This window comes from Grammomys surdaster, unplaced genomic scaffold (assembly GCF_004785775.1).
Source record: "Grammomys surdaster isolate TR1022 unplaced genomic scaffold, NIH_TR_1.0 373, whole genome shotgun sequence".
Lineage (NCBI taxonomy): Eukaryota > Metazoa > Chordata > Mammalia > Rodentia > Muridae > Grammomys > Grammomys surdaster.
Genome location: NW_021604792.1, coordinates 7,774,761 through 7,780,554, shown reverse-complemented (window position 1 = coordinate 7,780,554; position 5,794 = coordinate 7,774,761). Strand labels below are relative to the sequence as shown.

Sequence of the window (5,794 nt, the reverse complement as noted above, 5' to 3'; positions counted from 1 at the left end):
AAATAAAGAGAAAAATAGAGAAAGAAAGAGGAAAAAAGGAAGAACTCAATGAACTAATTAATCTCTAATGATATCTGTCTGTACTCATAGGTCAGTGCCTAGATCATTCTTCATTAGAGACTTTCTCCACCAGCTGATGAGATTAGATGAAAAGACCAACAGAGAAATATTAGCTGGAGCTCTGGCAGCCCCTCAAAAAATGGAGAAAGATTTTATGTTATAGGGAGATCAAGGACATTCGAAGAACCTGCCTCCAAGAATAAACTAAGTTAGCATGACTCATAGAGGTTCAGAGACGCTGAAACAACAATCTGGATCGTGTATGAGTATTAGCTAGGCCCACAACACATAAGCTGACATTGTTTAGAGTGGGATGCTCCCTGTACTCCTAAGAATGTGAGTAGGTATGCTACTGATACATTTCCCTGCTCATAGGTTCCTTTTCTTCCTACTAGATTGCCTAGTCCAACCTTGATATCAGTTTTTACGCCTAGATGTACTACATCCTGTTGTGCTTTTTCATTTGATATTGCTTCATAGCCTGCTTTTTTACTAAAGGAAAACAGAGGATTCGTGCATGTGTGGAAAGGGGAGGTGGGGGCAAGTGAGTGGGGGAACAAGGGGAGCCTGTACTCTAGATTATTATTTGAGATAATAATAAGGAAAAGAAATATGATGAAGAGGGGGACTGGAGCCACTGCAAAGTCCCGTTTAATTACTGGAGGTCAGGTCTCTATCCCCACCTTCGCAAGATTAGAATCTCCACAGACCTTCTATACTTAGAGAAGGGAGGAGATGTCAGGGGCAGCCCTGCTTACACACTGAAGCCCTAAAATCAGCCATAGGCCTAAAATCAGCAATAGGCCTGTCATACATGTATACTAACACCTAGTCTTGGGTCTCTGTTGAAAAACATTGAAACAGATAACTATAAGCTAATGTAAACAGGCAGCTTTTGTGAAAATTTACAAGCCTGAGTAGTCATAGACCTTGTAAATAGGTAGTCTTGGCAGACAATACTAACTTAGATAAGGACAAGTGAATCATAGACAGAGTCATAGTGACTTGTCCCTGAACCTTCACCCAGCCAATACCCGGTTATGAAAGATATCTGTATTCCCCCCTGAACACCCACACTCTGGTGTCATCCCCTTCTCCACATCCTGCCTTTTTGTGTTTATAACCCTTGTGTGAATAAGTAAAAATTATGATTTGATTTAAAAAATAAATAAAATTTTAAAAAAAGAAATATGTTGAAGATTTTTTTAAACTTACATAGTAAGCTTAAGGCCAACCTGGGCTAAATGAATCCCAATCTCAAATTAAACTAATAAAAGTCATATAATTAAAAAAATAAATATTAGCCAATGCCATACAGATATCAACAGAAGATAAAATGTAAGAAATCATTAAGGAAAAATGGTCACGAATGTTGCTTACATTTAAGGTGTTAATTAGAAATAAAGAGAGAGGGATGAAGAATCTTAGCAATTAGGAGTTGTCAACTAAGGTTAATTGATCTTGGTAGACTAAAAATGAGCCTTGTATTACTGATTATTTATGGGTGTTCTAATACATTAGAAATTAAGCAGAAATTCACCTTTGTAAAGGAAAATTAACTTCTATCACACATGGAACGATGTGTACATCATTGTTGATGGCTATCAGGCTATAGTTTTCAAACCGATTACTAAGTTTATTTTTTGATACTGAGAGAGAGGCATTTAATACATCACTCTAAGTCTATTGCATCATTGTTAAGACACAAATATGAAAACAATCCTATCTCCAATTACATGCTCAAAATGCAGTTACTGATAATTTCATGGTTATAAAAACATGACAGCAATTTTCATAGTGATACTCTTTAAATTCTTATATATGTGCAAATATTTGGTAAGTGTTCCTTCAGCAATATTATACAAGTGACATTATTCAGTAATATAGTTAGTGTACTTCGTACACTAGAAATGACAAACTGTACACCTTTGCCATACTGTGTAATATTGAGCCAATGTCTAAAAGAGAAAGGAGATACTTAAGACATTATTCTATGTCAGATATAAGGTCAGTGGAGCTCGCTTCACAAACTTTGCTAGTTGGAGATGGAGTGAGCAAAGTCCTCTGAGCTATAGTTCTCTATTAGCTGTTGTGAAGACAGGTTTTCAGACCAATTCTTTATTAATGTTGGGCCCAGTGCTTGTTGAGCACAGCTGGGACCACACTGGATTTCTGACTCTCAGTTCTTCACTTTTATAATTTGGATTAAGGCATGAAAAATGGTAGACACATTAGATTCAAAAATTGGAAAAGAAAATATAACATAAGAAAAATGTACGTTCACAAAAAAAAATGTTGCCAAGGGATACTGGGTTTGCTGTCTAGATCATTACTCAGATTTAGGACATGTTATTAAATAATCACAAAATAAGATACAGATGACAATGGCTTTCCATGAATCACTGTTAATAACTTTACAACTAATCACTACATTATAGTTTTGTTTTACCTATTTAACTAGTGGAAACTCATGATTTTAACTTCAGTTGCATATGTTATACAACTGAAATCTATTTTTCTCATGGAAACATAGGATTATTTTCCTCATATTATGGGGGAAATTAAGAAGCTGGAAATTGAGTCATGAAGATATACATGTATGCTTCCTCTAAATTCCTTAATATGAATTATAAATGGGTAAAATTATCGAGCCACCAATAGCAGTAAACCTTAAAAGTATTTAATATTGTTTTAATCAGGATTAGTATCTTATCATTCAATGTTTCAACATGAGAAGCCAAATGAATATTTAGTTACAGGATTATGTCAAGTATGACATAAAGCTGAAATTATAAAGTAAGGGAAAGATGCATAAGATCATAAAAATGTAAATCTTCATAGAAGAATCAACTCCAACATATACCAAAATGTGAAGTGAGTTGAAAAAAATTAGTAATGAAATTAGATGTAGAAATTCTTTGCAACAGAGCCAATATGTTATAAGGTGAAAGCTACACAAGTGTAAGGGTACTTCTGTATGGAACAAACCTTCTTTTCTTACATAAAGTTACAAAGGAAATAAGTGACCTGGAATGAGACAGGGAGAGAGGAGGGAAAGTAAAGAGAGAATAAAAACATAAGGCATGCTAGGCTTAGTGGAGCATGCCCTAAATGACAATACTCACTATGATCACAGTTTTCTCTCTATCTAAGCAGTTCCAGATTACTCAGGACAATGTAGTGAGATCCTCATTCCAACAGCTTCAAAAACAGCAGCAGCAGCAATAACAAACCAAAACAAAATAAGATTCCAAAGGAAGGTATAATTTATTCCTAAGAAGAGGTAAAACTAATTACAGGAACTGATTGCGTTGGATTTTCTGTTCATTTGTGTAGTTGTGGGAATAGGTCCTTTTGTTCTGAAAACTCTGAATTGTATCATATCTGATTTTTAGTGCTTAGGAAATAATGATATGTGACTCCTTATGATGTAGGATTATAATGTATTGTGTTTGCACTGCCTCAACAATACATATCTCTCTCTAATAGGAATAATATTTCTCAGTGAAATTTAATCATATGGTTGCTTTCAATTACTGTACAAATTACTTCTTACCAGGGCTTAATTTGTTGCTGCCTCCTGAAGACATCCCCCTGCTAATGTCCACAGTTATACTGGGGCCACATCTCACAAAAGCTCTGTTTTCAAATGGTCAGATGCCCCACATGTATTCCATCTTTTAATAATACATACAAGTATTAAGTAGTCAGACTTAACCCCTAAGAAGAAAACTTATAAACTATTAAACTTGGTAGAATTGTATGCAAGAATCCAGAACCCAATAAAGTATGTGAACAGACTTAAGAGAGGCTGAGTGGTAAGGAATGGTCAAGGGGAAACATGGATCACCCTGGAAAAAGAAAACAATATTTATTATGTAGACTACCTGGAGGGTAGTGGGGGTTAGAAAAGTAAGGATGATGATGGGAAAGATGGATGAAGTGAGAACATCCTGGGAGAGAAGACAGGAACTGAGAATCTTAACAGATGTGAGACAGAAACCTAGAGCAATGGAACCTTCCTAGAACCTACAAGGATGGCACGAGTGAATATTGCAAGTAACAGGGAACATAAATCTTGGACTAGCCATTTCACGTAATAAGTCAAACCCTCCAGTAGACAGAATGGGTCCCCATAATGTTGCCAAAAAAATGTCAACCTAAAATTTGTCCTGCATGCAAGATATTCCAACATAAAAGTGGCACAGATGTTGTGGATTGTCCAAACAATGACTAATCCAATATAAAACCAATATCATTAGTGAAAACCTATGTCTGGCAATGCCTACAGGCCCAGCAACAAGATTCTAGGTAGCCATAAGACCTATCATAGAACAGAGTCAGAGTGGCAAAAATGAAATAATGATATGATGTCTAATAATATTCTGCTATACTCAGAGACAGGGCTCTAGCATAGTAGCCAGTAGAGAAGAATTAAATAGGAAAAGATGTGAGCAGATTCAGGGACACACAACAAAACATTATTCTGGGATCACACAATACTTCAGAAGATGTAAAAGAAGGATTTAAGTAGGCAGAAGGCTAAAGGACACCACAAGAATATGGCCAACAGAATAAAAAAAAAAATACAGTGCCCATAGAAACTCACAGACACTGATGCAATAATCTCAGATGCAGCATTGGTCTTCACTAAACCTTCAGTATACATACTGAATTTATTTATCTTATAGGTTTTGTGGGACTTCTAATAGCGTCATAGAAACATTTCCTGACTCTATTTATTACCTGCTATGTGACCATTTTCTTCGTACTGGTTTGCCCCATTCATCCTTGATATAAGAGGTTAGTCATAGTCTCAATGCAATCTGCTGTTCCATGTTTGGTTGATATCACTGGGAGCTCTATATTTTTCTCAATGAAAGTTGGGCATGTAGTGACTCTGGAGTAAAATGAGCACAGTTGGTTGGGAGTAGAAATCTCGAAGAATTCTGGAAGTGGAGCCTGTGGTCTGGATGTATTTTATAAGAAAAAAAGTAGAGTAAAAGTAATAAAAGGAAGAAGTTGAAGGTTGACTATAGTTAGAAGCTGAGGTTAAGACCAGCCTGAGATCCATAGGTCCCTATGATAAATAAAACTAATAAAAAAAACAATTTCTTCCTTTTCTAGGGCTATAGTACAGGGAGCTGCCGTGGGCAGCTGGCCTTAGCCAACATATACTACATGTTCAGCAGTTTCATGCAGGAGTTGGTTGGGGCTTGGTCTTCAGAAGCCAACACTCCGCAGGGGTTAAAGCTGGCTTCCATGGAAGCACCACCTATCATATTTGTCACACCAACCAAACTGACCTCCAATGTGACAGCATATGATTATGGTGGAACGAACAATGTTTCAGAGTTGCAGAAGTTCTTCCAGAAGGCCGAAGGTGTGCCCATCCACCTGAAAGGAGGCCTTCCCAACCAAATCCTTTAAGAGACCACCATGGCTCTGGGAGTGGGAGAGACAATCTACTTCCTGAGCCCTCTACATGGCCTCGCAGCCCAAAAACTAATGAATTTGCCTGTGGAGGTCTCGTTCACTTTGTGGCACAAACCTTTTGAATTCTCACATTTCCTTTTTTTTCCACTTGGATAGTCTACTTAACATTTGCAAACAAAGGAAATATCACAATACACTGTTTTAGTTTGTTTATGGGATGCATATGGCCTGTCACTTCTCAGAGCTTGTATGAATGTTAAAACTCTTGTTTAAAGAGATGACGCTGAGCAATCACTGA

The 5,794-nt window shown here is 36.7% G+C and overlaps 1 pseudogene; it reads left to right on the top strand.

Annotated features, from left to right (window-relative positions):
• Positions 1–3,993: 3,993 nt before the first annotated feature.
• Positions 3,994–5,569, top strand: LOC114632379 (annotated as a pseudogene).
• The last annotated feature ends 225 nt before the right edge of the window (positions 5,570–5,794 follow it).